At 39.1% G+C, this 11,305-nt stretch overlaps 1 long non-coding RNA gene across 1 annotated transcript in view; it reads left to right on the top strand.

Moving 5' to 3' along the window:
• The first annotated feature begins 1,218 nt into the window (after positions 1-1,218).
• The window catches only part of LOC103279407 (uncharacterized), a 136,320-nt gene continuing 126,233 nt past the window's right edge, over positions 1,219-11,305 (top strand). Inside the window, exon 1 of the long non-coding RNA XR_010004513.1 lies at positions 1,219-1,615. This is a non-coding gene — a long non-coding RNA (uncharacterized LOC103279407). The remainder of the gene's footprint in view (positions 1,616-11,305) is intronic.

Genomic DNA, 11,305 nt, shown 5'->3' with positions numbered 1-11,305 from the left:
GGAAGTATATCTGCCCATCATGGACAGAAACTGTGCTATATCAGAAAGAACTGGTCTTTCCCTATCTAAACTCAAAATTAGTTTGGAGACGAAGTGGTTAGAGCTTCTTCCAATGGCAGAAAAATCCTGGGATACTTTCTGCCCCAGTGCTGAGTTACTATTTTTAGGTCTTTCGCTATCTAAACTCAGAACCAGTTTTAAAGGCAAGAGGTTAGTACTTAACCATGGGTTGTCTGAGCTGATCTGGCTTGATCACACAAGCACATCTGAATTCTTTTCTCTATTTTGCAGAAGGCAAAAAGGCTTTTCAAAATAGAGATTTCATCCCCAGGAAAAAGGGGCGGTCTCAAGAACAAAAGGATACTTTTGCAAGCCAAAAGCAGCAAAGGCTTTGCAGGCTGGTTACAAACCTCTGTTAATAATTAACTATCAAGGTGCTGCTGAGCCTGTAGCAACCCTGGAAGAAATGCAAAAAACAAAAAAGAGTGCTATTTCCTACAACTATGGGACAATGCAAATCAAACCCCTGGGGCAGGGGTCCTCAAACTTTTAAAGCAGAGGGCCAGTCCACAATCCTTCAGACTGTTGAGGGGCCGAATTATCATTTGGAGAAAAAAAACGAACAAATTCCTATGCACACTGCATATGTCTTATTTGTAGTGCAAAACAACAACAACAATGAAAGAACAGTACAATATTTAAAAATGAAAACAATTTTAACCAACATAAACCTATCAGGATTTCAATGGAAAGTGTAGGCCTGCTACTGGCCAATGAGATAGTCAAGTTAATTAGGATTGTTGTTGTTGTGTGCCTTCAAATCATTTCAGACTATGGCTGAGCCTAAGTCTAAAATTATTTATTTATTTACTACATTTATATCCCACCCTTCTCAACCCGAAGGGGACTCATAGCAGCTGTATGTACATACAATATATTATATTATTAGCATATTAGCATTATATATTACTATATTGAACTATACCACTATACTGTAATATTATATGTAATATATAACATATAATTAATATTATTATATGGTATTAGTATTATATTGTATAACATTATAATATTTTATCACTTATATGTATATACAATATATTATATTGTTAAAACTTATATAAAAATATTATATTATAAAACTGAGGGCGGGGGCCAGGTAAATGACCTTGGAGGGCCGCATCTGGCCCCCGGGCCTTAGTTTGGGGACCCCTGCCCTGGGGGATGGAACAGAAACTGAGATTTTCCATGGCCAAAACTGGTGCTCTGGCTTTAAAATGAGCTCATGTTGCTACATGCATTTTGTTATCATTTCCTTTCACAGGGAATAGGATTGGCACCTGTGTATCCTCAGAATAAAATTGCACCCTATGCACTGAACTCACATTTGATTAGGAAATAAGGCCCTGCACCTGGTGGAACATGAATTTGTCCTCAGACCATCTTTGCAGAATTGCTTTCTTGACTGCCTGGAACTGAGGGTTATCCAGTGGCTCTCTTAATTTCATGGAGCTTGGTTGGTGAAATTGAAAGTCAGTGTAACATATTGATGGATTCGGTGCCAGAGTCCTTTTCTTCGGGTCCATTGCTGTTGGATGTATAACCTCTGTAGCAGGTATCAGTTAACACTAATAACTGGCTTTGATAATGTTTGATCTCTAAGTTATAGTGGCACCTGACCATGCACTTTAATCTATTTGTAAACCTGAACAAGTTTTAGTTATTTTTTCCTCAAACTCAAGAACAGTGATTGCCAGACTGGACGGAATTGCTATACTCCAAAAGCCAAGAGTTAGACTAATTTAGTTTCCTGCATGGCTTTGCTTGCACAATCCAATTGTTGGTCTTGTAAAATGGACTACCCCAAGGCCCCTCTCAGATGTCTATCACTGGTGACTGAGCTTAGGGAAATATACGATTTAATTGATGGATCTCCACAATAATTGTAATTATTTTTAAATGTTTTCAATTTTTTATATTTATTTATATCTTATTTCTGGACGTTATTATGCTTTGTGTGATTCTTGTCTTGTATTTTATGTTAAATGTGCTTTTGTGCTTTGATTTCTATTGTATTATATTTATACATTGTGTATTTGCAATGTGGCACTGTAAGTTGCTCTCAGTCCCCTTCGAGGTGAGAAGAGTGAGGTAGAAATATAGTAAATAAATAAATAGTGTTAGCTGTTGTGGCTAAAACTTTGGTGCTAGGATATTTGAAATTTATTTGTTTTACCAAACTGAGCATTTGCTCTTGAAGAGCAGTTCCCTACCACTGAGCCCCCTTCTACACTGTCATATAAAATCCAGATTATCTGCTTTGAACTGGATTATATGGCAGTGTAGACTCATATACTTCCGTTCAAAGCAGATAATGTGGATTATTTGATTTGATAATCTGGCTTGTATAGCAATGTAGAAGGGACCCCAGTGTCCTTTTTGGTAAATAGTATCTTTGGTCCTGCAACTACAGCTGAACGATGACAGATTTTGGCTAGAAAATGAATAATTACATTGAAGTATTGCAAGGTCCCTGATTCAACTGTTGGGCTTAACCTCAAGTTCTAGTTTGCCTGACAGACATCCTTCACTCCTCAAAACATCCCCTCATAATTTGCATTGCACACGAGAAAGTCTTGCTTTCTAAACTGGAGCCACAATATCCCAATCCTGCAACTTTATCAGAGCCATGTCCTGAGTAACATTGCATCCAGTTTGCCTTCCACAACTATCACTAGCCCTCATATTTAGGTTTTTTAAAACAATTATAATGGTGCACTTCTTTATTGACATTGTGCTGTTATTACTATATATGTAATTAGCATGCATACTTATTTGCCTGTTAGAAAACTCATTTTGTTGGATCACACTGTCGTGCTGAAATCAAGGAAACACACTGTAATGCCAGCATTATTCCACAGACTGCACCATACATGGTGATTATTTTCTTCTGTGGTTCAATTGTCTGCACGATTTTATTTTGTGTGTTGGTTCTTTCCTTTTTCTTTCTGACCTGGTTACGGCTTGAAATGATCTCTACTTACATCCAGAATGAACCTTCCCCACCATTGTGTGTGCATATGTCAAAATCCAAGTCACTTGTTGAATTGTGGCAATTCCATGAATTTCATAAAGATTTTCTAGGCAAGGTTTTGTCAGTTCCTTTCTCTGAAATATATCCAATAGTACCTGGCATTTCTAGACAGCCTGTTGTCCAAGTACTTATCACAGTTGATCCTTGCTTAGCTTGGCTATGGAATGCTGGGATTTGTGGTTTGGTGAGGCACCAGCACTCTTTGGCAAGGAAGGCAGAAGATTTTGTAAAAGTACAACTCTCATTATTTCATAGCATTGAGCCATGGTATTTGAAGTGGTATCAAACTGCATTTGTTCTATCTACAGCAGTGGTTCTCAACCTTCCTAATGCCACAACCCCTTAATACAGTTTCTTATGTTGTGATGACCCCCAATCATAAAATTATTTTTGTTGCTACTTCATAACTGTAATTTTGCTACTGTTATGAATTGTAATGTAAATATCTGATATGCAGGATATATTTTCATTCACTGGACCAAATTTGGCACAAATACCCGAAATGCCAAAATTTGAATACTGATGGGATTTGGGAGCGGGGCGGTGATTTTGTCATTTGGGAGTTGTAGTTTATTTATAGTTCACCTACAATCAAAGAGCATTCTGAACTCCACCAATGATGGAATTTAACCAAATTTGGCACACAGAACTCCCATGACCAACAGGAAATACTGGAAGGGGTTGATGGGCATTGACCTTGAGTATGGGAGTTGTAGTTACCTACATCCATAGAGCACTGTGGATTCAATGATGGATCTGGACCAAACTTGGCACGAATACTCAATATGCCCAAATTTGAACACTGGTGGTGTTTGTGGAAAATAGATCTTGACATTTGGGAGTTGTAGTTGCTGGGATTTATAGTCCACTTACAAATAAAGAGCCCCTTTGTAATGAAGTATGAGTTTTGGATTCATGTTTGTTGTGTTTAACTATGTGCTTGTAGTTTGGTTGGGTAGGTGTGAGATGGCGGCAGCCATTTGGTGGCTCTCCTCTGAGGCAGTTGCCATGGAGATGTGGGTGGAGCCATCTGCTGAGGGGAGGAGAAGTGAAAAGGTTTTTAAAAGTGAAACCTCCGCCTGTGCTCTATGAGGCACAGGGAAGATTGATTCCAGGTTGATTGGATCAAGGAGACTCATTTGTTCATTTTGAGTCAGTTTCAAATAAATTTGGTGACTTATTTAATGTAATCTGTGTCCTGGAAAGGCACAGAGAATCTGTGATAGTATATTACAGGGGTGACTGTGGTTTGAAGTCACTGGATAGTCGAAGTTTCAGACTTTGGGAACCAATCCCAGCTGGACTCACAGAGATCCATTGAAGTAACAGTTTAAAAGGAGCAGGGGAAGAAGTTTTAACTACTTTAAGTAAAAGAAGTGATACTTTAGAGAGTTTGATTCATCTCATTCTAGTATTGTAACTGTTAATAAGAATACCTAAGTGAAACATCTTTTGTAACCACCAAGCTTGTGCCTGAATAAACTTGATATTGTTCTCTTTACATCAAAGCCTCTGTCGTCTATAGACTCCCTCAGCACAATTGCATTACCATTTTCACACCGAATAAAGTAAAAGGCTTCCCCTGAGCTATTGGGTGGGTGAGCACTTTTATAATCTAAAGCAGGGGTCCCCAAACTTTTTAAACAGGGAGCCAGTTAATGGTCTCTCAGACCGTTGGAGGGCCGGACTATAGTTTTTTAAAAACTATGAACAAATTTATATGCACACTGCACATATCTTATTTTGAAGTAAAAAAACAAAATAAGAACAAATACAGCCTCAATGTTAATAATAATAATAATAATAATCATCATCATCATCATCATCAACAACAAAATAATAAAGAGGGTCGAAAGAGACCCCTTGGGCCATTTAGTTCAACCCCCTTCTGCCTTTGTGCACCAAAAGCACAAACAAAGCACTCCTGACAGATAGCCACCCAGCCTCAATGTTGATAATAATAATAATAATAATAATAATAATAATAATAATAATAATAATAATAATAATAATAAATCACAGAGTCCTAAATGCTTGGGAAACGTTCGACTTGTGATTTTGTGATTCGAAATCCAGCATATAGATCTCATTTGCTATGTTATAATGTCTTTGTGCCAATAACAACAACAACAACATCATCAACAACAAAGAGAGTTGGAAGAGACCCCTTGTGCTATTTAGTTCCAACCCCCTTCTGCACTTTTTGCACCAAAAACACTAGCAAAGCACCCCTTAATAATTAATAATTAATTAAATAATAATTAAAATACCATTATAAATAAACAAAGCTTTGGAAGGCACAAACCGGGTGACGGAGGGAGGTAGCTGCCGCAGCGGGAGCCAGATAAATGGCTTTGATGGGCCGCATGTGGCCCCCGGGCCTTAGTTTGGGGACCCCTGATCTAAAGTGTCTCTCCACACAGTGGTGTCTGCATTTCCACTAATCGGTGGCAGTTATCTTTTATTATTTGGGACATCTATTCGTTATTAATTGGGTCTTCTACGCTACCCTCTTTTACACCCTTGAACCCCACCAATGATCAAATTGGGCCAAACTAGACTTTGGCGACCCCTCTGAACCCCCCTCGTGACCCCCTGATTCTCAGGTTGAGAAATGCTGATCTACAGTGTAGATGTACCCCCAGAGTTTGCTAGAGAGAACATTTTAATCAAATTCATAAATGATTGAATCTGCAAAAGGTAAAACTGCCAATGTAGAGGGCCAACTGTATTATTTAAAAGAAGTGTTCCTTATGTGCAAAACAACATATTCACTCTATAGTTAACCATGGCATGGAAACGTCTGGATATTCACTCTGTAGTTAACCATGGCATGGAAACGTCACACGGAAGTGAACACCTATTATAGTACTTAAGCTAAGCAAAAGATGGGTTAGAAATATTGTGAGCATATTTATTTGGTTTCTATCCTTTCCTTGATGGTATAAGAGTGATTTTTTTCCTCACCTTTCCCTGTCTCACCAACAATAAACACAAACAAGTGGAGAAGGTGGGGGGAGGAAACAAACATATGATATGATAATCAAGCCCTTTGGAAACCTGACGTAAGTATGAAGGCAGATTGTTTTGTGACAAACTTAAGGATCCCATAACTGTTGTTACACATTCATTGCCTTCTTATTCAGTTTCTCCCAGGTTTGTCATATTAATGTGAAAATGAGCTTTACATATGTCTTGTGGTGCAATCTTTCAGCCTTTTCCTTAACTCTCGTGTAGCTGAGATGAAAGGGGCTGTCGGGAGTAGTTGTACATCAGAGTAGTAGCCCTCGGGATAAAGATGATGCTGGTGACAACCTGTCGGAAGACTATGCTCCTGTTTACATGTGGATAAAAGAGAAGGGATGCAAATGAGAAAGACAGAAGAAAACAAAAACCTGCCTGGTGCTTTGGGCATAGTTATGAGTTTTCCCTCCTAGCAGCTAAATAATGATCCTTCCTGCAGCCCACTAGTGATTTCCATAGAAACAGCATACGGTCCCCTGCTATAGACAACAGAAATGTCTCTGTGATGTGCTCTCCTCACTTTCAAAATAATTGCGTTACATTATTATTATATTACTTTGCTGTTGTTATTGTTATTTTTTTGCTATTATTTCATTATTCCTAGGCAGCCTCACTTTATTACTTACCTTTGGAGAGAAGCTTTTAGACTGTGGAGAAATAAGTACCAGACAACTATCAAGAACACATTTTGTATGGTTGTAACATGAAATTTGCCTCCTTCCATCACAGTGAGAATGATAGCTAGACCACTTTGCACACAAAAAAGTGCAGGGTAAACACCGAGTAAACACAGATGAGTAAACCAGACCAATTTTATCAGCCTTGTTTTCAGACTCTTGAGAGGATGAGTGCCACCTCAATCCCTTTGGGGGCTTTTTGTTTTATTTGGAGGTTGGTACATAGCATTGCATTTAGGAAAAACTGGAAGTTGGGCATCATATTCTAGGTAGTCACATATTCTCATGCTTGGCTTTTGAATTAACTAGAGAGAAATAGACATACCCTTATTTTAAAGAGTAAGAATTACAGAAACATTTTCCTAGCCAATTTGGGATCAGACATGTCTCCTGGGCAGGAAAACATACTTTCACTTGTTTAAGGAAGCAAGTCATTCTTGTCAATGGGGAGAAGAATCTTCTCTGTGATTCCTATTTCACTTACCTCCCTATAACAACACCAGAGGCACTCCAAGTGGCCAGCTACTGGTCAAAGGACATCTAGTATAATACCAAGTTTTTGACTTTGTATGTGTTTATTACATTACGATTGTACCCCCAGTTCATTTCTGGTACGATGAATAAATTAATTTCACAAGTATGGCATAATAAAGAGAAATGCTGGATTTAGATGGTTGGGATCTGGATTCAGATATCTACATACTAGGGTTGGGCAAAAAATTTGATTCCTGCGTATGTCGGATCTAATTCGTTTGTTTTGTAGCTTTCGAAGTGACTTTTGAAGCGGGTTATCCAGTCATTTGTATCCCACGATAGCCTATTTTTCTAATGGAGTCAGATGTTTGTCGGAAGCAAAGCAAGTGCATTTTCAAATTACCCAAACTTGGTTTGAGGGAGGTGCAGACTAGCCTGGGCTTGCCTTGCCTCCCTGTGGCCAATTGCAGAAGGGAGGGAGTCTTGTTCGTCTTTCCCCGTGGTTGCTTTCTATGGGCCTCTTAAACCGGGTTGCAAGAGAGAAATCCCTTTCCCTGTTCTGGAGTGGTTGCTTAAACCGGGTTGCAAGAGGAGGGAGTCGCATTGCAGAAGCTTTAAGTGAGGAAAGGGGGAAAAGGAGGGGGGATCCATCCCAATCCACGATCCAGATCACTTCACTCCGGTTTTGTGCTGGCAAAACCCCAAACTAGAACTCTCCACCCAGGTTGGTGACTTCAGGGGAAGAAGAAAATTGGAAATGGGCAAGGAAAGCTTATATGCTTGTATGGAAGGTGCTCTTCTAAGGTTTTGCAAGAAGCACACCTTTCCTGTCCCAAAAAACCATTTGCAAAACAGAAGAGCAATCCAGGAAGATTGTGGGGAAAGCTGAGTGCAGCACATGCGCAGCTGAGGGAAGGGAAGCCAGCCAGGTTCAGGACGTAAGCCAGGCGGGAATGTTTGGGGGAGGGGAGGGCTTTCCAAACACTTCTATCACTATGATAACTGCCTAGATTTCAATAGGGACTATGGTGAGAACTGGTATTTGGGTCTGGCTTTCAACTGAATATGGTAAATGTTTTCTTCTATACTTTGTTTATTTTTAATTCCAAAACGTAATGAACTTTCTGGATAACCCTCGTATATATATATATATATATAATATTAATAGTCTCATTCTGGGAAGAAAAAAGGTTGCATTTTAAATCTGTTTTTTTCCTTTTAAATTTTGCTCTATATTTGGGTGTATGTGACACAAGCCCCAGTCCTGAGCAAGTTCCCTCCCCTCCTGGTTAGAAGCAGGCTAATCTCCATCGGAAGAAATCCACTCCTAGATTATTTTATCCCAGATTATCTGGCAGTGTGGACATATAATCCAGTTCAAAGCAGATAATCTGGGATCAGATCTTGATATAGAGTGTTGAAGATCTACACTGCCTTATATCCCAGGAATTTGAATTTGTTTGTACGTTGGAACAGTTACATTTTTAAGTGTAACTTTAGCCAAATATACAGTATATTGAAAAGAACTGGCTTGCTCTAGAAACCAGGATTGTGGATAAAGCTTCACTGCAGACGCCTTTCCCCCATGATAACTTGTCCAGGGGTGAATTTCCCTTCCTAGAGGTAGATTTTTCTCACTCCTGTTGCCTCACCCCTGTTCTTAACTATGAGTTGTTTGTCAGTCGGATGTTTATAACTCGAGGACTGCCAATACTTTTTTTTAAAACCTTTTCAGGTCTTTATACACTTAACATAAATCTTAAACGTTATGAGCATAGACTAAGGGCTTTATAACATAAAGCATCTATTCTATGGCAGTCGCATAGTCACTGATAGCGACTACATAATATTGTAATAATAATAATAATAATAATAATAATTACTTTATTTGTATTCTGCCCTATTTCCTAAGGGGACTCAGGGTGGATTCCAGCATAGACAAACATAAAGGCAAACTTTCAATGCCTAGAAAAACTGAAACACGAATAAAGGCTTCCCCTTCCAATTCTGAGGAGTGATGTTCATCTCCCTTCCTAAGCTAAAGAGCCTGTGTTGTCTGTTGACACCCCTGCGGTCATGTAGCTGGCACGACTGACTGGAACATAATTTACCTTCTTGCCGAGGCGGTACCTATTGATCTACTCAAATTTACATGTTTTCAGACTGCTAAGTTGGCAGAAGCTGGGGCTAACAGCAGGAGCTCACCCTACTCCCATGGATTTGAACCGCCAACCTTCCGGTCAGCAAGTTCAGCAGATCAGCAGTTTAACCCGTTGTTCCACTGCGGCTCATACCAACATGAGCACTCTTGCTATCACATCTTTCTCCTTTTGCAAAACTGAGAAGATTCCCCAATTTGCTGATACATTTTGCCTGTCAATAGCAGGGGAAGAGGCAGACTGACAATGTGTAGAGCAGCGTCCAATTGGGACCATCACCATCAATGTCATTTTGTCTCCTTTGTGCAATGAAATCCTAAAGGGATTTTAAAAAAATGAAATACAAAAGGCTAGATGTTAATGAATCTGCTAAGGACCATCCTTTCTGTAATTTTTAAACTTACTTTTAAAAAAGTTAAATATGGAGAAAAAGTTTGATATGGAGAAAACAATGGTGTAAGTAAAGTGAGGAGGTATTGTTTTTTCCTACAAACGTGGGAACTGTACTTTAGAGAACTGGAGCCTAGAAAAAAAATAAGTGTGTTGTCCCATTAGTCTTACCACTTTACAAATGTTACATTTGCCTTCATGCAGAGAAAAAGAAGAAACAGTATTTAATGATCTTCCACACAAAGACAAAAAAATGCCTAATCCTGACAAGCAATCTTGTTTCCAGCATCCTTTGGGTTATATGTAGAAGATGCTGAAAAAGAAGCCATAGTTGGTGAACCAAAAGCAATCGGCAGTCCTTCTTGATTTATTACTTCATTCATTAATCCATATATAAAACGCAATTTAGGATAAGGCTCAGAAATCCTTGCTGTGACATCTCCTCACATATTTGATAAATGATTCCTCTGGCAGAGGCTTGAAGGGCATCTGCAGTAAATTGTGCTGAGATCTATTTTTCAAAACACTCTTGCACTTTCCTATCAAATTAGAGGATATCCCTTAGATAAGGGTAAGTGATGAGGCTTCTATCGCTAGGTTGTGTGTCTCATAAGTCACAAAAATGGAAGCAAGTGAGTAACTCTCCCAATAAAAATGTTAGCTTTCTTTCCCCATCAGGGATAGACTGGGTTGTCAACCAGTCAAGGAGAAAACATAAATATCTGTGATGCTTGGGTCACAGAACATGAAAAAAGTTACTTTTTGAACATTATCTCCCAGCCAAAATAGCCAGGATCTATAGTCAGAAAAATAAGATTTCTAAATGTGCATAAGAGGTGGTTGAACAACTCCCACCCTCAGCTCATGTGATTCTCCTTTAGTTATTTTGGACTACAAGTCCCAGCATTTTCTTACATCAGCTGTGTTGGCCAGGGCTACTGGGAATTGAACTATGGTCTATAGGCAATATGAGTTCACGTTTATTTGTTGGGAGTATGAAGAAGTTTAGGCAAGGTGTATTGTAGTTGTGATTACAGTATACAATGAAGAGGCATTGGCATGCAGAAGGAACTGGGTTTAATTCAGTGATCAGGAGATGAGTCTGTTCATCATGAACAAACCTAAACCTCTCCTACTGTGTGCAGGCATGTCTTCTAAATTCCTACTCACATTGTAACTGTAAAGGATGGCCTAAATCATTATTGACTGTCAAAGATCTCAAAAAACAGAATATGTGAGTACAGGGGCAATAGGTGACACCTTCTCCTCTATTCGATGGACCCCTAAAATTGTCTTAATCCCTTGCCCAAATGCAGGACTTGACCTACCTTGAGGGAAAGTGAGACAGCTAAATCAGGCAGCAAGTTCTAGATGTCATGAAAGAGTTGTTGTATGCCTTCGAGTAGATTCTGACTTATGGCAATCCTAAGGTGACCTATCATACAGTTTTCCTGGCAAGATTTAGTCAGAGTGGATTTACCATTGTC

This window comes from Anolis carolinensis, chromosome 3, assembly GCF_035594765.1.
Source record: "Anolis carolinensis isolate JA03-04 chromosome 3, rAnoCar3.1.pri, whole genome shotgun sequence".
Taxonomy (NCBI): domain Eukaryota; kingdom Metazoa; phylum Chordata; class Lepidosauria; order Squamata; family Dactyloidae; genus Anolis; species Anolis carolinensis.
The sequence above is the reverse complement of the archived record's forward strand: the minus strand, read 5'-3'. Positions and strand labels throughout refer to the sequence as shown.